Source organism: Thalassophryne amazonica, chromosome 14, assembly GCF_902500255.1.
Source record: "Thalassophryne amazonica chromosome 14, fThaAma1.1, whole genome shotgun sequence".
NCBI classification, from domain to species: domain Eukaryota; kingdom Metazoa; phylum Chordata; class Actinopteri; order Batrachoidiformes; family Batrachoididae; genus Thalassophryne; species Thalassophryne amazonica.
In genome coordinates, this window is record NC_047116.1 from 43418826 (window position 1) to 43440247 (window position 21422).

The window sequence follows — 21422 nt, forward strand, 5'->3', positions numbered from 1 at the left end:
TACGCCGGATGCCCTTCCTGACACAACTCCACATTAAATGGAGAAATGTGGCAGGGGTGGGATTTGAACCCGGAGCCTTCTGAAGAGAAACCAAGCGCATTAACCACTTGGCCACCACCCCTGCAAATGGACAACTGGATGCAATACGCAGTAATTGTGACCTGCAGTTCTCTGAGCAGAAGCCTCTTTCTGATCCTCCTCAACATCAAACCCATAACAAGAGTTATCAGTAGATGACACAGTGCCCCCCAGTGCCCACAGATCAGGGCATCTTGCTTGGGACTCTGACGAGGGCAATCGCATCTCCTCCACTGTCCTTTATCTCTCTGCTTTTAACCTTCAAGTCCCTAGTCCACCAGACTGTGAATTCCTCAAAACTATATTGGATTCTGGATCTATTGGACTACCATTGGATTAACCAATTGATCAGCTGGTCTCTGAACGCTATTGACACCATTTTTTCTACAAGAAGGTCAGGACCGGGGGATCCTACCTGCCCAGATGAAATGTATCCTGTGGGCTATGTCCTTGACTCCTGGAGTTCCTGGCATGTGGCATGCTTGGCGCCTTTCTCTGTTGAGGATGTCGAGGATTTATTCATTTTTGGTCTCATGGTAGCAGGGCTGGTACTTTTTGGCTTATGTGCTGCCCTGATCTACCAGAAAATTGGCAAGACGGCGGCATCAAGAACCACTGGCCCTCGCTTGTCCATCATGATTAATGAGGTTGGCAAGGCAGTGCATTCTCAGACTACGTTGACTCTTGACCTTGGAGCTGATGCGTGCCTTGCAGTTGAAGCTGAAGGTTTCGGAGGCCGAATATTCTTAATTCATAATTGGGATTTGGCTGTGCGAGTTAACTGTAAAAAAGTGTTTTTCACTGCTCGGCTGCAACACTACAGGCTATCTAGCATCAAGGTCAATTGCCGACTGTTTACCTCCAGAGGAATTTATCCAGGCTCTGGTGAGATTATTCGGCTCCATTCTTATCTCAACCCACAAGGACAATAAACTTACAGGCTTTACACATGGACCGAAGCATGCTCCAGTTTTCTCCTCTCACCTCTTTCCTGCCCCTCCCTCCCTGCGGCAGGCCTCCGTCTTCCCAAGCTGGTCAGGCGGCGCGACTTGACAGTTGCAGCGGCTACAAACACACTCACATTGCCTCAACTGGGAAACGTACTGTTTCAAGTTTGGTGCACATAAACAATGTCAAATGTATTCGAGGTCTGTCAATAAAGTAATGGTCCTTTTTATTTTTTTCAAAAACTATATGGATTTCATTCATATGTTTTCACGTCAGACATGCTTGAACCCTCGTGTGCATGTGTGAGTTTTTCCACGCCTGTCGGTGACGTCATTCACCTGTGAGCACTCCTTGTGGGAGGAGTCGTCCAGCCCCTCGTCGGAATTCCTTTGTCTGAGAAGTTGCTGAGAGACTGGCGCTTTGTTTGATCAAAATTTTTTCTAAACCTGTGAGGCACATCGAAGTGGACACGGTTCGAAAAATTAAGCTGGTTTTTGGTGAAAATTTTAACGGCTGATGAGAGATTTTGAGGTGATACTGTCACTTTAAGGACTTCCCACGGAGCGTGACGTCACGCAGTGCTCCCAGGCGCTGTCGTCAGCCTGTTTCAAGCTGAAAACCTCCACATTTCAGGCTCTATTGATCCAGCACGTCGTGAGAGAACAGAGAAGTTTCAGAAGAAGTCGGTTTCAGCATTTTATCCGGATATTCCACTGTTAAAGGAGATTTTTTTAATGAAAGATGTGCGGACGGACAGGAAAAACACCTCCGTGTTGATAACCATTTGTAAAATCCAGGCGGCTTTTGATGGCTTTCAGTGGAGTGAGTATCTGAGAAATTGTTTAACAGTTGGGCATGTTCCCACTTGTCCTTAAGGCTTCCAACAGAGGTGTTTTTCCTGTGGCGGAGCGTCGCGGCGGCTGCGAGCCGACGCTGCAATCCGTCCGCACGTCTTTCATTAAAAAAATCTCATTTAACAGTGGAATATCCGGATAAAATGCTGAAACCGACTTCTTCTGAAACTTCTCTGTTCTCTCACGACGTCCTGGATCAATACAGCCTGAAATGTGGAGGTTTTCAGCTTGAAACAGGCTGACGACGGCGCCTGGGAGTGCTGCGCGACATCACGCTCCGTGGGAAGTCCTTAAAGCGACAGTATCACCTCAAAATCTCTCATCAGCCGTTAAAATTTTCACCGAAAACCAGCTTAATTTTTTGAACCGTGTCCACTTCGATGTGCCTCACAGGTTTAGAAAAAATTTTGATCAAACAAAGCGCCAGTCTCTCAGCAACTTCTCAGACAAAGGAATTCCGACAAGGGGCTGGACGACTCCTCCCACAAGGAGTGCTCACAGGTGAATGACGTCACCGACAGGTGTGGAAAAACTCACGCATGCGCATGAGGGTTCAAGCATGTCTGACGTAAAAACATATGAATGAAATCCATATAGTTTTTGAAAAAAATAAAAAGGACCGTTACTTTATTGACAGCCCTCGTATGTGTTGTCCTAATTCTGATGTGTGCCAGTATTACGGTAAACAAGTAATAATTGTAGATCAATTGCTGTTGTATGTGGAATGTGAGTGCGGAAATCTCGTTGTTGTAATGATAATGATAATGGGAAGAGAAACCAAGATGGCGGTATGGCGGTAGATGGCGTCACTGCACATCGAACATTTCAGTGTGTCACAGAATTTCGCTGAGTTTTCTGATTAAAACAGTAACAGTAAGTAAGAAATCAGTAAGAAAGAAAGAAAGTAAGTAAGTAAAGTAAAGATCGGATTGGCTGCGAAGCTAACGGTGACCTACCCAGACCGGCGGCATACCATCCAGGCTGCGGCGTCAGCGGAGGGAACCACCCAGGTCCGCGGCATCGGCGCGAGCGAACCATCCAAGCCCGTGAAATCGGCGGAGGGAACCATCCAGACCGAGGCGTTGGCAGAGACGTGCCATCCAGGCCGCGGCATTAGCGGAGGTGAACTATCCAGGCTCGCGGCATCGGCAGAGGGAACCATCCAGGTCCGCGGCGTTGGCGGAGGGAACCATCCAGGCCCGTGAGATCGGCGGAGGGAACCATCCAGGCCCGCGGTGTTGCGCAGGAGGTGACCCATCCAGGCCAGCGGTATCGGTGGAGAAGGCGACCCATCCAGGCCAGCGGTATCGGTGGAGAAGGCGACCCATCCTGGCCCATGGCACGTTTGCATCCGGGGTGGCGACGGCTGCACCCAAGGCTGGAGACAGCTACATCCGAAGCTAGCGGAGGCTACATCCAGGGCTAGTGCGGCGACATCTGAGGCTGACGGCGTGTACGACCGAGGCTGGTGGCGGCTATATCTGGGATCAACATTGGGGAAGGTTGGTGTGTGGCGACCGGACTTGTGGTGGTGGAGGTGGTGGAGACCACGAGTGGGAATTGCTTTACAATTAATAGTGGCCTGTACTGAGCTACAGGAGTTAACATGGCACCAACCAGGAAGACAGAGAAATTAGAGGAAGACTTAGAGGAGATAAAGACCTCATTGAATCGTATTTCAAAAGACATGTCCAATTTACACAAGTTGATGAAGGAGATTAAGGAGCTCCAAAATCTTGTTAAAGAAAAGGACAAGATTATTAAGAAACTTGAGCAACGGGTGGATGAACTTGAACAATATACTAGAAAAGATGATGTTATAATAACTGGTTTGGAAACAAAACATCGGTCGTACGCAAGGGTGGTGGATTCTGGTGGAGCCACTGGGGAGGATGCACCACCTGAAGAATTACAAACATTAGAACACCAAGTTACAAATTTTTTTAATCAAAAAGGTGTTGTCATACATCAAGACACTATTTCAGACTGTCACACAATTCCATCCAAAGACAGTAAAAATAAACTACCAAATATAATAATATGATTTATAAGCAGAAAATACAAAAATAAATTATTAAGACAGGCCAAGAATCTGAAAGGAACAAATGTATATATAAATGAGCATCTAACAAAAAAACAACAAAAAAAAAAATGCAGATATTGCCAGGGAAGCAAGACTATTAAAAAAACAGAAACATATTGTTGCTACATGGGTCTGGAATTGTAGGGTTTGGATTAGAGTGAAAGAAGGAACAAAGGGTATACAAATCAGAGACATGGAGGACCTTACAAAGTACAGACCGAGTAGACAAATGAATATAACGTCAGTTGGTAGTATGACCAAAAAATCAGATTAAACATGGAAACAGATGATAAAATATATGACATAGACACCAATATTGATTAAAGTATATTTGACTTGACTACAATTGGTTGTGAATATTATACGGAAAAACAGTTAAATAGTGAAAAAATTACTGAAGATACCCTGTCACTCATACATATAAACATTCGAAGCTTGTACTATAAAATGTCAAAAATCAAAGATTATTTAAACCAGTTTAAAAATAGATTCAGCATTGTTGCAATCACAGAATCTTGGCTTAAAAATGACCTCGTGGCTGATGTTCAAATGGAGGGATATGAGTTATATTTTGTAAATAGAAGAAAAAAAAAGGTGGAGATATTGCTTTGTACATAAAAACAGATCTGACATGTAAAATTGTAGAAGAAATGACAATTATAGATGATGTCATAGAAATGGTGACAGTGGAAATTGTACATGAAACATCTAAAAATATTCTAATCAGTTGTGCATACAGAGCACCAGACTCTTGTGTTGTGAAATTTACAGATAAAATAATAGAATTATTCCATCAAATCAAAAACAAAACACTCTTTATGTGTGGAGACTTTAATGTTAATGTGGAAAGCTCCATTTGCCAAAGAGTAAGTGATTTTTGTGAATTCAATGAATAGCTTGGGTTTATTCCCTTTGATAACAAAACCAACCAGAATTACATCGCAAAGTGCAACTGTAATTGACAATATATTCACAAATAGAACAGATGAAATTATTAAGAATATGATATTGATGACAGATCTCAGTGATCATTTACTAGTTTTTTCAATATTTAAATATAAAAATAGGTACAAAAAAAAAAACCTGTTATAAACTTTAAAAGAGATAAGTCATTAAAAGCCTTAGAGGCATTAAATTATGATCTTAAAAATCAAAATTGGGAAGAGGTTTATGTCGGTGACGTTAATGTAGCATATAGTTCATTCATGAAAATACTGATGAAATCATATAATAAAAATGTAAATTAATAAAAACTAGTAAGAAAAGAGTAGATAAACCATGGCTGACCAAGGGAATAAAAAATGCTTGTGTAAAGAAAAACTATTTATATAAGTGCTTTTTAAAAATGCAAAGGAAACAGAACACAGATACAAAAAATATAAAAATAAACTATTGACAATAATTAGGAAACAAAAAAAAAAGATTATGATAGTGAACAATTGAATAAGAGTAAAGATGATATGAGGGCAACATGGGGACTTATAAAAAGTGTGATGGAAAGTGACGGAGTGAAATCAACTTTTCCGAATTACCTTGTCAAGGAAAATAAAGAGATAAATAATACAAAAGAAGTTGTAAATGAGTTTAATGATTATTTCTCAAAGGTGGGATCAAAAATAAACCAATAGTAGAAGATAAATTAAATACAATTGTAAATACGGTCAATAGTATTTTCCTTGACAATGTGGAAAAAGATGAAATAAGGAATATTGTAAAAAAAAAAAAACTGTGTAAGCAAAAGATCAACTGACTATGAAGATTTAGACATGATGACTGTAAAAAGTATAATAGAAACTGTTACTGAACCATTCACTTACATTTGTAATCTGTCTCTGTCAACAGGAATTTTCCCAGACAAAATGAAAATTGCCAAGGTAGTTCCATTATATAAAAATGGAGACAAACATAACGTTTCAAATTACAGGCCAGTGTCATTTCTTCCACAGTTTTCTAAAATTATGGAAAAGGTTTTTGTGACAAGGTTGGATAAATTCATTGAGAAACATCATATTTTAAATAATGCTCAGTATGGATTTAGAACAAAACATTCGACAGCTATGGCAATTATGGAATTAACAGAGAAAATATCAACAGCAATAGATATTAAGGATTATATGGTAAGTGTTTTTATTGACTTGAAAAAAGCTTTTGATGTTATCGATCATTCAAGATTGCTTCACAAGTTACAACAATATGGAATAAGAGGGATTGCACATCAGTGGGTAAAAAGCTACTTAGAAAATAGAAAACAGTTTGTTCAGATAAATAATACTAAATCAGAATTGTGTAATATTATGTGTGGAGTACCACAAGGGTTGGTACTTGGACCCAAACTGTTTATTTTGTATATCAATGATTTTGTGAATATATCTAATGTACTTGGTAGCATTTTATTTGCTGACGATACAACATTATTTTACTCTGGATCAGATATACAGGAAGTAGCACAAGTGATAAATACAGAGTTGGAAAAAGTGAAATATTGGTTTGATATAAACAGACTGTCACTTAATAAAACAAATTTCATATTGTTTAATGATAGAGTTAAAAAAAATTATGTCATTAAAAATAGATGGAATGGACATGCAAAGGGTAAAAGAAACGAAATTTTTAATAGTTATGATTGATGAAGATTTTACATGGACGTCCCACATAAATTACATAAAAGGAAAGATAGCGAAAGCCATTGCTGTTTTGCATAAAGTTAAATATTCATTAAATAGTTATGGATTATTAACATTGTACAATTCATTGATTGATCCATATTTGACTTATTGTGTAGAAATCTGGGGATCAACATGTACAACTTATACACAACCTTTATTTATTTTGCAGAAAAGAGCTTTAAAAGTGATTGGCAACAGTCGATTTAGAGATCCATCTAATCCATTGTTCATTAAGTATAGGGTACTTAAATTTAATGATTTAGTTGATTTGAAATTACTACAAATAATGTACCAAGCGAATAACAATACCTTACCAATAAACATTCAAAATATGTTTGAAAAAAGAGTAAGTAGTTATAATTTGAAGGGCATAGAAGTCTTTAAAAAACCAAGATTCAGAACCAAGATAAAGGAACGGAGTATTACAGTGAATGGTGTAAAATTATGGAACAACCTCAACAAAGAAATCAAAGAATCAAGGTCGCTTAAATTATTTAAAAAACATATTAAACTTGATGTATTTCGTAAGTATGAAACTATGAAATAAGTCAGTGGGCTGTGACTAAGCCGAAAATGTAATCTGTTAATAATGTTTAGAATGTTTGAAGTTTAAAATGTAAGCTATTAGGGATGTAGTCTTTTAAATAATGGTTAAAATTAGGAAAGAAGTCGGTGGCATGTGACAAAGTCATAGAAATGCAATGATGTTGATTGATGATGCTTTGCAAGATTGTATTGTAAAAAAGGGGCAGAATATATGACTTGTTCTTCCAAACTGCTCCTTTTCGTTCAATGGTTTGTAATGTTTTGTTAATTTTGCTTTTCTGTTTTTCTTTTAAATGAATGAAATAAATCCTCAATAAAATCTATCTATCTATCTATCTATCTATCTATCTATCTATCTATCTATCTATCTATCTATCTATCTATCTATCTATCTATCTATCTATCTATCTATCTATCTATCTATCTATCTATCTATCTATCTATCTATCTATCTATCTATCTATCTATCTATCTATCTATCTATCGATCGATCGATCGATGGATGGATGGATGGATGGATGGATGGATGGATGGAGGGATGGGACATCCCCCCCCCCCCCCCCCATATTTCATAACGGGGAGATAAAAAGTATGCCGTGCTCTTCAACAGAAGACAGATTTGGAAAAGAGTGGGAAAAACTCAGATGTAACAATCTTGTAATTGGGTGTAATCTGTAATAATCGGTTGTACTGTGATTACTTACACATTCTGGCTATGATTTTAAACAATCAAACTTTATTTCCTCAATTTTGAAATTTGGGTCAGACTGCTGTGAGACATCCAGTGACAAATATTACGTAGCTAACTAACTAGGGCTATGCTAATACAGCTAGAGAAGTACTGCAGATATACCATTAAGATGCCTCTTTTATTCCAGCAATGGTGCTTTATTATATTATTAGTGAGAGAAGAAGCTGAATTGTATTCATCAGAGTCTGAAATTAAATATGGATTCTCACCCAGTGTTTTTTTTTTTTTTTTTGTCCATTAAGTACCAAACAGTATTTTTGTCTTTTCCTCCACCCATGCATGCACAGGCACGAATGTTGGACTAATGCGGGACTAATTGCAGCACTGGAGCCCTGAATCATCTCTCCAACACTATTTTTCAGAAAAACTAATCGTCTGGCTGGGCAGAGTGAACTAATTATCTCCAAGCTGTTTTCCCAGCCAAAGTTGGTAATTTAGCAGCAATTGACCTCCTGCAGGTTGCCAGCAAATGAAAACATGTAGGCGGCACTGCTAAAGTGGGGCCTGAAGACCTCAGGGTTCGGGGGCCCTGCATACACAGTGGACACTGAACCTCTCACTTCAGTTCCAATTTACCTCCTCACCACCTCCAGGGGTGACACCGTCACACTCACAGTTTGTAATGATTTTAGTGAGCTGCAGCAAAAAGGAAAAGCCTGTTGGGAGAACAACTTAATACTGTCTGGACAAACGGGATCGGCTCAGTTTGGAGGTTCAGCTATAGAATACGGCATATGTGATTCCAGCTGGACAGCAATCTGCATGCAAAAATAAGACTAATTCTGATTGGTTTGACATTTTTTTGAGCTAGGATTTAAGAAAATATATGTTGTAAAAAGCTGATATTGAGAGTATGTGATCATTTTCAACCTTATGAAAAGTTTACATGGTACGCGTAGACATGTTTTTGAGGCAGGGAAAACCTCAGAGGTCGGCTCAGGGAGCATATGCCAGTGCTGTGGTTTGCCTCATCCAGCACACCATGGAATAACACAAGGAATGTAAGTAAATAAATAATATTTATTTTGGATGATTGATGTACACCTCTTGCAATCCATGTTCACAATGCTGCTCGTATTTGTTTTCAAATGCCTATACAACAAGAGCAATCAGAGATTTCTGACATCCGCCAAGGGTTGACGAGGACTCAAAATAAAAAATATGTGATTCAAATCGTGACACGGACTTTACCTGGATCCGGATTCCACAACACAATGCAATAATTACATACTGTTCCAGAATGGTCCGACTGATCAAGATGTTGCAATGCGATATTTAATTCACAAGCTGAAACAAACTAGTTTCTTCCTGATCTTGGTTTTACATCGTGATATCATGCTGCAGAACCTGTATATTGATCCTGATCACTTCCAACATTCAACACTAGCAGGATTGTTTGTACAATAGCCACATGTGATTTAAATTTTGTCAAGATCCATCAAGCAGATTTGAGATGATCCTCGAAATGTGAAAAATTAAGAAATGATTCAGAATCAGGATCTTGATCCTGATCCACTCCAAAATTTATTTGAGTCTTCCATGCCCCAATATCTATCTGTGGTGAAAATTCCATCAAAATAAAAGCAGTAGTTTTTACGTAATCCCTAAAAGCCTATAACGTGAAATCCTGAGTCAGAATCTGGATCCGAATGACCTCCAAAATTCAGTTGAGCCTTCCATGTCATAATATCTATCTGTAGTGCTAATGTGGTGAGAATCCATGAAGTAGTTTTGACATAAATGGTAAATGGACTGCATTTATATAGAGCTTTTCCATCTGCATCAGATGCTCAAAGCGCTTTACAATAATGCCTCACATTCACCCCAATGTCAGGGTGCTGCCTTACAAGGTTCTCACTACACACCGTGAGCAACTAGGGGATTAAGGACCTTCCCGATGGCCCTTAGTGATTTTCCAGTCAGGCTGGGATTTGAACCGAGGATCCTCTGGTCTCAAGCCCAACGCTTAACCATTAGACCATCACCTCCCCAATATAATGCTTCAAAACCTATATTAAGTGAAATTTTGATCTAGAATCTTGAGCCAAACCACCTCCAAAATTGAATGGAGTCTTCCATGCCCCGATATCTATCTGTGATGTAAATTTGGTGAGAATCTGTGAAGTAGTTTTGATGTAATCTTTCAAAGCCTGTATAAAGTGAAATCTTGATCCAGAAATCTTGAACCCAGATCCAGAGCAAGATCCCAATCACCACCTAAATTTAATGGAGCATTCTGTGGCCTAATATCTATCTGTGGTGAAAATTTCATCAAAATCCGTGCTGTAGTTTTGACGTAATCCTGCTCAAAGACAGACAGACAAATAAATAAATAAATAAATAAATAAATAAATGCCGATCATTCTATTACGTCCTTGGCGGACATAATTAAAGTCTTGCAAACTTATTTATTATTTACTAACATTGATTATCTTTTGTTTTCATACTATTTTTTTTTAGTATATTTGTATTTAAATTTTATACACATTTTGTCACTAAGGTTTCCAATATTAATCCTGTACACTAGACTAATTTTGCACCAAATCCAGGAAACATAATTTCATTAGTATGCAGTCATCAGTTTATAAATGTAACTGTGGTAAAAATGACAAAGCTTCTGCAGTAGGTATGTCACTTAGAGTGGGGGTGCACTGTGTGCCTGCATCCTTGTAACACATCAGGGCCTCCAATGGTGGTACAGGGCTGATGAAGATGGTGGGTGACCTGAAATGGTAGTACTCCAGGTCCCACTGCACCACAAGGTGTAGCTGAAGATTATAAATCCTTGCCTTTCATCAAACTCTGGGGAAAGTTCCTGCGACTGCAGGGAAAGATTTGCTTGAGAAAGACCACAAGCTGGGATCCTTTCGGGGGCATGTAAGACCAACAGGCCAATTATGAGCTTGGGCAGTGTCTGGAGTGGTATCTCTCTGGCTTATCTAGGTTTATTTCTCAGTCTCTAAGTCCCTAGTCGACGTTGTGAGGGGTGCTCTATGTGTTTGCATCCTTGTGACACATCAGTGTCCCCAAGGGTTGTGCAGGGCTGTTGAAGATGGTAGGTGAGCTGAGATGATGCTACTCTGGGTCCCACTATACTGCAAAGTGTATTTGAAGATAAAAGAATCCTTGAAATAACCACACACTATGATGTAAAACTAGATTGTTTGTATATGGAAAGGTAGCCGGTTGGTTCTATTTAGTCAACTTTATTGTGTTTGCGAAATAATAACAATAATAATAATTTAGAAAATAACTTTTTACATTTTATTTACTTGCATGTATTTTCATTAATAACAATATGTGACTCTTACTAAAGTTGGTCACTTAGCATTAGCTTTAGTCCAATGTGTCTAAACATGTGTGAGGCTACTTTTTTACCACATCTGGCCTATTTTAATGTAAAAAGACCTCTGTTAATTTGTTTAAATAATAGTCAAGCTGAACATCACCACAGGTTTCGAGACAACAGTACCGGTGGACATGAAGACAGTAGGGGTTATCACGATCTGAAATTTGGCCCCAATAACTACCCCAATGGTTGACCTCTGACTGACTTTGCCAGGGTAACTATTTAATACACCGTCATGTTTACCACATATGATCCAAATAAGGTTGAAAAGCTAAATTCCTTAAATTTTGCCCAAATTAATTATTTGTCATATTCAAGGTCAACAAACAGACAGACATGACTTTGGTGCCAATGGTTGACCTTTCTTTCGAATTTTGAGCTTGCTGGGCAATTCTGCAACCCACCTCCTATGTGCCAAATTTGGTGCAAACTGAAATGAAAATCCTAAAATTAGACCTTTGACCCAGTTAATGTGATGCTAGTGATTACAAATGTTTTCTTGCTTGGGCAATTCCAGAAGCCACCTACTAATGTCTGTTTACTTTGGTGGACACCAGAGTGAAAAATCAAATTTTCGACCTTTGGTTCCAATGACCTTGACCTTTGCTACAACTAACCCTTTAAGGGAAGTTCCAGTGTTAAAGGTCAACCATAGTACATCAAGTTTCGTGAAAATCATTCAAAGGACCTGGGAGGTGTTGGGGAACAGACAGACAGACAGACAGACAGACAGGCAGACAGTTGCTTAATTTATATGATACACATTAACAAATCTGCTTCTCTGCTTCTGGTTCTTTCTAATAACTGAACAAAATGGATAAAAGAGAGCATACACATTTAATTACATCACATCTCCAAGCTGATTTGAAGTGTTTTTTTAAAGAAAAAAAGTCTGGTAATTGTAATTTTTTATTCAACGTAAAATGCAGAGAAACCTGCATAAAAGTATTTGCAGAAGTATAGTGGAGTGGGAGAAAATCCACTGTTGCCTAATTGCAAACATGCCTGAAAAATTTATGCTCACAATTTCTCATGTGACTTCAAGTCTCAGTGCTCATTCATTTCAACAAGAGAGTGAAAACTGTCTTGTCATTTTAACACGTATCTGAGAAAATCTGCCCCTCTGTAGCTGCGAGTATGTTTTTGAACAATGACGTCATGTGGCGCATGTTTGTGGGAGAGCGAGAGAAAGAATTCAGTTTAATTTCCTTTGGGTTTCTTAAGTAAACATCACTGCTTTATGAAGAGTGAGTAACGCCACCACCACAATGTGTTAATGTGTGTGTGTGTATGTGTGTGTTTGCGCTGAGGGCTAAGTTACTTCACCGCAGAGACGTTGTTATTGGTACAGTTACTGTGACTACACTTTATGATCAACTCTGTGCGATGCCAGTAAGACACAGGACATCTGTCGGCAACATGATGGTAGCCCACCAGCTACGACGCCTTTACTGCATCACCCTTCCACTGGAAAAAGTCATTCATACAGCTTTTAGCATGATATGAAACATCCCAACAACTTCAACTCTACAGGATGTGACAGGCAGAGATGTGCTAGTATCATCAGATGTGACAATGCATATGTAGGATTGTCATCTACGAATGTGCCATAAAATACAATGTGACTTTGTGTCAAATGAACAGTTACTTAGGAATATGAAGATGAGCAGTACCACTTGCATTGTGAGGAAGCAAGTTTGGACGACGTGCACACTTAGTGTGCATGATGCAGGAATCGTGTGCAAACCGTGTCATAACTGTCACAAACGCCTCGTACACCTGTTGCTACAACTATTTGCGCACACAAGCGCCTGAAAGACAGAGTGTGCGCTGTGCGAGTCCATCGCGCCCTCTCGTGGCAGATGCTGGCCAAATTTCAGGTGACGCACGAAAAACTAACACCACTTGCATGGCACTTAGAAAATGTGTGGCCAGTCACACTCTCGACACGACAAGAGACTGCAGACAATCACTGTCGTACTGCTGTGAAATATGTCTAAGTGCCCCATGAGTGTGACTTTTCAAACACACACACTGACACGTGGGTGTGTGCACTCCACTCACAGGAGACGTGGCTTCCGACACAAGCAGCTCTGGTGATCTGTCATTCTGGACATTCCAGCTACACAACACCTACTGTGTTTGGACAGTTATGGACTAACAACTGTCCACTGTGAGGCGCGTGTGTCTGATTGCTGTATTTACATGAACATAAATAAAAACATATATCGCCTTGATGATGACAAGCTGCAGCAAGCGAGCACGCACACAGAGCGGACACTGACAGCTCCCCAGGTTGAAACAGACCATCAGATCAGAACATGCAGTGGGCGATCTGACAGTCACGTCACCCACGTGAGCTCTGTTCCACATGATGCGGTGTCTGTGCTGTGGCGCGCTGTCCACAAGACACACATGTTGAGCAGAACACACGTGGCTGACTGGAAGCACCTGACCAGTAGATGTGGACATGATCAGAGCCCACTGCTTCTCATTCATGTCATTGTGAATGAGAAGCCTCTACTGGTGGTTGGCTCTCACTGCGGTATTGTATCACTTCCTGTTCCGGAGCACAGCGGTGTTTTTCTGTATCTGTTAGCTGTTTAATCTGCGCAGTTAGATTGATCTAGTTATCTAGATTACGATTTGTTTCCCAGTGTAATCTTTACGTGCCTTAACTAAAGCACTCCTTCTGCTGAATCACCTCTAAATTATTTACACATTATTCACTTTGCGTGTTTTTAGGAATCTGCTAGCTTAGCGTAGCTACTAGCACTTAGCCGATTTAGCATGGCGGCTTCTCCTGTCTCTCCCGCACTTTTCTGCTCTGGGTGTGAAATGTTTAGTTATTCCTCGGCCTCCTTTAGCAGTAACGGTACTTGTAATAAGTGTAGCTTATTCGTAGCTTTGGAGGCCAGGCTGGGCGAATTGGAGACTCGGCTCCGCACCGTGGAAAATTCTACAGCTAGCCAGGCCCCTGTAGTCGGTGCGGACCAAGGTAGCTTAGCCGCCGTTAGTTCCCCCCTGGCAGATCCCGAGCAGCCGGGAAAGCAGGCTGACTGGGTGACTGTGAGGAGGAAGCGTAGCCCTAAACAGAAGCCCCGTGTACACCGCCAACCCGTTCACATTTCTAACTGTTTTTCCCCACTCGACGACACACCCGCCGAGGATCAAACTCTGGTTATTGGCGACTCTGTTTTGCGAAATGTGAAGTTAGTGACACCAGCAACCATAGTCAATTGTCTTCCGGGGGCCAGAGCAGGCGACATTGAAGGAAATTTGAAACTGCTAGCTAAGGCTAAGCGTAAATTTGGTAAGATTGTAATTCACGTCGGCAGTAATGACACCCGGTTACGCCAATTGGAGGTCACTAAAATTAACATTAAATCGGTGTGTAACTTTGCAAAAACAATGTCGGACTCTGTAGTTTTCTCTGGGCCCCTCCCCAATCAGACCGGGAGTGACATGTTTAGCCGCATGTTCTCCTTGAATTGCTGGCTGTCTGAGTGGTGTCCAAAAAATGAGGTGGGCTTCATAGATAATTGGCAAAGCTTCTGGGGAAAACCTGGTCTTGTTAGGAGAGACGGCATCCATCCCACTTTGGATGGAGCAGCTCTCATTTCTAGAAATCTGGCCAATTTTCTTAAATCCTCCAAACCGTGACTATCCAGGGTTGGGACCAGGAAGCAGAGTTGTAGTCTTACACACCTCTCTGCAGCTTCTCTCCCACTGCCATCCCCTCATTACCCCATCCCCGTAGAGACGGTGCCTGCTCCCAGACCACCAATAACCAGCAAAAATCTATTTAAGCATAAAAATTCAAAAAGAAAAAATAATATAGCACCTTCAACTGCACCACAGACTAAAACAGTTAAATGTGGTCTATTAAACATTAGGTCTCTCTCTTCTAAGTCCCTGTTGGTAAATGATATAATAATTGATCAACATATTGATTTATTCTGCCTTACAGAAACCTGGTTACAGCAGGATGAATATGTTAGTTTAAATGAGTCAACACCCCCGAGTCACACTAACTGTCAGAATGCTCGTAGCACGGGCCGGGGCGGAGGATTAGCAGCAATCTTCCATTCCAGCTTATTAATTAATCAAAAACCCAGACAGAGCTTTAATTCATTTGAAAGCTTGACTCTTAGTCTTGTCGATCCAAATTGGAAGTCCCAAAAACCAGATTTATTTGTTATTATCTATCGTCCACCTGGTCGTTACTGTGAGTTTCTCTGTGAATTTTCAGACCTTTTGTCTGACTTAGTGCTTAGCTCAGATAAGATAATTATAGTGGGCGATTTTAACATCCACACAGATGCTGAGAATGACAGCCTCAACACTGCATTTAATCTATTATTAGACTCTATTGGCTTTGCTCAAAAAGTAAATGAGTCCACCCACCACTTTAATCATATCTTAGATCTTGTTCTGACTTATGGTATGGAAATAGAAGACTTAACAGTATTCCCTGAAAACTCCCTTCTGTCTGATCATTTCTTAATAACATTTACATTTACTCTGATGGACTACCCAGCAGTGGGGAATAAGTTTCATTACACTAGAAGTCTTTCAGAAAGCGCTGTATCTAGGTTTAAGGATATGATTCCTTCTTTATGTTCTCTAATGCCATATACCAACACAGTGCAGAGTAGCTACCTAAACTCTGTAAGTGAGATAGAGTATCTCGTCAATAGTTTTACATCCTCATTGAAGACAACTTTGGATGCTGTAGCTCCTCTAAAAAAGAGAGCTTTAAATCAGAAGTGCCTGACTCCGTGGTATAACTCACAAACTCTTTCTCTCCGATTGTTCTGTCTGAGTTATTTTCATTAGTTACTTCATCCAAACCATCAACATGTTTATTAGACCCCATTCCTACCAGGCTGCTCAAGGAAGCCCTACCATTATTTAATGCTTCGATCTTAAATATGATCAATCTATCTTTGTTAGTTGGCTATGTACCACAGGCTTTTAAGGTGGCAGTAATTAAACCATTACTTAAAAAGCCGTCACTTGACCCAGCTATCTTAGCTAATTATAGGCCAATCTCCAACCTTCCTTTTCTCTCAAAAATTCTTGAAAGGGTAGTTGTAAAACAGCTAACTGATCATCTGCAGAGGAATGGTCTATTTGAAGAGTTTCAGTCAGGTTTTAGAATTCATCATAGTACAGAAACAGCATTAGTGAAGGTTACAAATGATCTTCTTATGGCCTCGGACAGTGGACTCATCTCTGTGCTTGTTCTGTTAGACCTCAGTGCTGCTTTTGATACTGTTGACCATAAAATTTTATTACAGAGATTAGAGCATGCCATAGGTATTAAAGGCACTGCGCTGCGGTGGTTTGAATCATATTTGTCTAATAGATTACAATTTGTTCATGTAAATGGGGAATCTTCTTCACAGACTAAAGTTAATTATGGAGTTCCACAAGGTTCTGTGCTAGGACCAATTTTATTCACTTTATACATGCTTCCCTTAGGCAGTATTATTAGACGGTATTGCTTAAATTTTCATTGTTACGCAGATGATACCCAGCTTTATCTATCCATGAAGCCAGAGGACACACACCAATTAGCTAAACTGCAGGATTGTCTTACAGACATAAAGACATGGATGACCTCTAATTTCCTGCTTTTAAACTCAGATAAAACTGAAGTTATTGTACTTGGCCCCACAAATCTTAGAAACATGGTGTCTAACCAGATCCTTACTGTGGATGGCATTACCCTGACCTCTAGTAATACTGTGAGAAATCTTGGAGTCATTTTTGATCAGGATATGTCATTCAAAGCGCATATTAAACAAATATGTAGGACTGCTTTTTTGCATTTATGCAATATCTCTAAAATCAGAAAGGTCTTGTCTCAGAGTGATGCTGAAAAACTAATTCATGCATTTATTTCCTCTAGGCTGGACTATTGTAATTCATTATTATCAGGTTGTCCTAAAAGTTCCCTAAAAAGCCTTCAGTTAATTCAAAATGCTGCAGCTAGAGTACTGACGGGGACTAGAAGGAGAGAGCATATCTCACCCATATTGGCCTCTCTTCATTGGCTTCCTGTTAATTCTAGAATAGAATTTAAAATTCTTCTTCTTACTTATAAGGTTTTGAATAATCAGGTCCCATCTTATCTTAGGGACCTCGTAGTACCATATCACCCCAATAGAGCGCTTCGCTCTCAGACTGCAGGCTTACTTGTAGTTCCTAGGGTTTGTAAGAGTAGAATGGGAGGCAGAGCCTTCAGCTTTCAGGCTCCTCTCCTGTGGAACCAGCTCCCAATTCAGATCAGGGAGACAGACACCCTCTCTACTTTTAAGATTAGGCTTAAAACTTTCCTTTTTGCTAAAGCTTATAGTTAGGGCTGGATCAGGTGACCCTGAACCATCCCTTAGTTATGCTGCTATAGACGTAGACTGCTGGGGGGTTCCCATGATGCACTGTTTCTTTCTCTTTTTGCTCTGTATGCACCACTCTGCATTTAATCATTAGTGATCGATCTCTGCTCCCCTCCACAGCATGTCTTTTTCCTGGTTCTCTCCCTCAGCCCCAACCAGTCCCAGCAGAGGACTGCCCCTCCCTGGGCCTGGTTCTGCTGGAGGTTTCTTCCTGTTAAAAGGGAGTTTTTCCTTCCCACTGTCGCCAAGTGCTTGCTCACGGGGTCGTTTTTGACCGTTGGGGTTTTACATAATTATTGTATGGCCTTGCCTTACAATATAAAGCGCCTTGGGGCAACTGTTTGTTGTGATTTGGCGCTATATAAAAAAATTGATTGATTGATTGATTGATTTCATGACTATATGTCAGTGACCAATGACCATGGGTCATCACCAGAGGAACAAATGGAAAATATTTGTCTTGCTTGCTTGTTAAATGCAGTGTTTTTATATGGTGTGGGATTTTAATTTATTTGTGATACTTCCATGTCCTTCCTGATATGAGGCAGCTTCCCACAGCTTTAAAAAAAAAGCTCCATAGCTCAGTGGTAAAGTCTCTGACTGGCAGTCAGAGGTTTTGAAAGGTGGGAGTTTGCATCCCGGGTGGTGTTTTATTATTATTATTATTATTATTATTATTGTTATTATTCCACATAAGCAGCGTGATGTGGTTCCACAGGTACCGGCTGTTATTTTTTTTCATTCCACATAAGCGGCGCCATGTGGTTCCACACGTACCAGCTGGTTTTTACTTCTTCCACATAAGTGGCACCATGTGCTGCACCTGGCACTGTTCCTGCTCGATGGACACTGACGCGGGCATGAACTCTCGCACTGGGTTTGTGCTCGCTTGCTCAGCGCGATGTTTCGTGCTCTAATTTCGAACTGCTTGATGCTGTTTTGCCGTTTTTGTCCAAACTTCATCCAAACTTCAATCCAAATGTGTGAAGGGGCCCTTAGGCATGATCAGCATGCAGGTGCCTCTGTGTTGAGGAACCCAGCAGTTGGACAAAGCCAAAGGACCAGTTTTCTGCCTAGGTGATTGCCATATGGGACTCTGTGGTGCGGTTGATGTGACAACACACAACACCAGTGCCTGCTCTCACACATGAGCTGACATAACGTAATGAAAAAGTACATCCTATATAGCCCCTGAGGCCCAGTGGTGTCGATGCTTATACGTGGATGTTGCAGCCTGACCAAGGAGAGTTTACCACTCCCTCTGGACTGGATGCCTGAGACAATGCAGATGACGAATCTTGTCCAAGGACACATGTGGTGTGACCAGAAATTGAACCCAGGTCTTCAAATTGGTAACTCAATTCCTTAACCCATTTATGACTTTGAGGACTACAAAAACCTGTGCAGTGACTGTGGATGGCCATGTAACTGATGTTATTCATTTGATAGAGTCCATCCAAATACAGTCCAGTTCATTACAAGTTATTTCAAGGCTGATACTAATTTACACCAGGGTGTACTGGGACAATGTATTGTAGATGAACTGTCTTGTCCACAGACAGAATTATGTGTGTGTGTGTGTGTGTGTGTGTGTGTGTGTGTGTGTGTGTGTGTGTGTGTGTGTGTGTGTGTGTGTGTGAGAGAGAGAGAGAGAGAGAGAGAGATTGAGAGAGATTTGAACCTTAGTGAACCAAGTGAACTGAAGTACAGAGAGAGTATATTGAAAAATGATGCAACAACAATCTCTCTCCTCTGTCTACGTACATGTGTATAAGTATATATGCATATACTTGAGCCTTCTGCATGCCAAAATTTAAAAGCAAAGCTGAAGATGCTTTGCACAACTTACACTGATTGCATTTTAACTTGTGCCTAATAAAATGTGACAAACTGAAGAAATGTACAGTAGTGTTCAGAATAATAGTAGTGCTATATGACTAAAAAGATTAATCCAGGTTTTGAGTATATTTCGTATTGTTACATTGGAAACAAGGTATCAGTAGATTCAGTAGTCTCACAAATCCAACAAGACCAAGCATTCATGATATGCACACTCTTAAGGCTATGAAATTGGTCTAATAGTAAAAAAAAGTAGAAAAGGGGGTGTTCGTCAATTTTGTGGAACAAACAGGTGTGAGGTGTCCCCTATTTAAGGTTGAAGCCAGCACCTGTTGAACATGCTTTTCGCTTTGAAAGCCTGAGGAAAATGGGACGTTCAAGACATTGTTCAGAAGAACAGCGTAGTTTGATTAAAAAGTTGATTGGAGAGGGGAAAACTTATACGCAGGTGCAAAAAATTATACGCTGTTCATCTACAATGATCAATGCTTTAAAATGGACAAAAAAAACAGAGACGCATGGAAGAAAATGGAAAACAACCATCAAAATGGATAGATGAATAACCAGAATGGCAAAGGCTCACCCACTGATCAACTCCAGGATGATCAAAGACAGTCTGGAGTTACCTGTAAGTGCTGTGACAGTTAGAAGATGCCTGTGTGAAGCTAATTTATGTGTAAGAATCCCCCACAAAGTCCCTCTGTTAAATAAAAGACGTGCAGAAGAGGTTGCAATTTGCCAAAGAACACATCAACTGGCCTAAAGAGAAATGGAGGACTATGTTGTGGACTGATGAGAGTAAAATTATTCTTTTTGGGTCCAAGGGCCACAGACAGTTTGTGAGACGACCCCCAAACTCTGAATTCAAGCCACAATTCACAGTGAAGACAGTGAAGCCTATATAGTGGGCCTATATATCGCATACCAGGTATCATGGATAAGTCTGGATATGTCAAAATACTTGAAGAGGTCATGTTGCCTTATGCTGAAGAGGACATGCCCTTGAAATGGGTGTTTCAACAAGACAATGACCCCAAACACACTAGTAACCGAGCAAAATCTTGGTTCCAAACCAACAAAATTAATATTTTGGAGTGGCCTGCCCAATTCCCGAACCTAAATCCAATTGAGAACTTGTGGGGTAACATCAAAAAAGCTGTTTCTGAAGCAAAACCAAGAAATGTGAATGAATTGTGGAATGTTGTTAAAGAATCTTGGAGTGGAATAACAGCTGAAAGGTGCCACAAGGTGGTTGACTCCATGCCTTGCAGATGTGAAGAAATCATGAAAAACTGTGGTTATACAACTAAATACTAGTTTAGTGATTCACGGGATTGCTAAAAAAGCAGTTTGAACATAATAGTTTTGAGTTTGTAGTCTCAACAGCAGATGCTACTATTATTGTGAACACCCCCTTTTGTACTTTTTTTTTTTTTTTACTAATAGCCCAATTTCATAGCCTTAAGAGTGTGCATATCATGAATGCTTGGTCTTGTTGGATTTGTGAGAATCTACTGAATCTACTGGTACTTTGTTTCCCATGTAACAATAAGAAAAATACTCAAAACCTGGATTAATCTTTTTAGTCACATAGCACTACTATTATTCTGAACACTACTGTACACCCCAATGTGCTGGTGTTTACTTTAAACTAGTCTCAAGGTTGCAGTCAAAATAACGCTGTTGAAAGCTAAATTAGATTTATATATATATATATATATATATATATATATATATATATATATATATATATATATATATATACACATATAGCATGAAAATGAATCTCTTGAAGAAATGCACTTTATAACCCCCCTTTATACCACTACTACCATACTACAATTAAAGTTAGCTGCTTGAAGACTGTAACTGTGGAGAAACTGATTGTTGATAACTTTAATGGC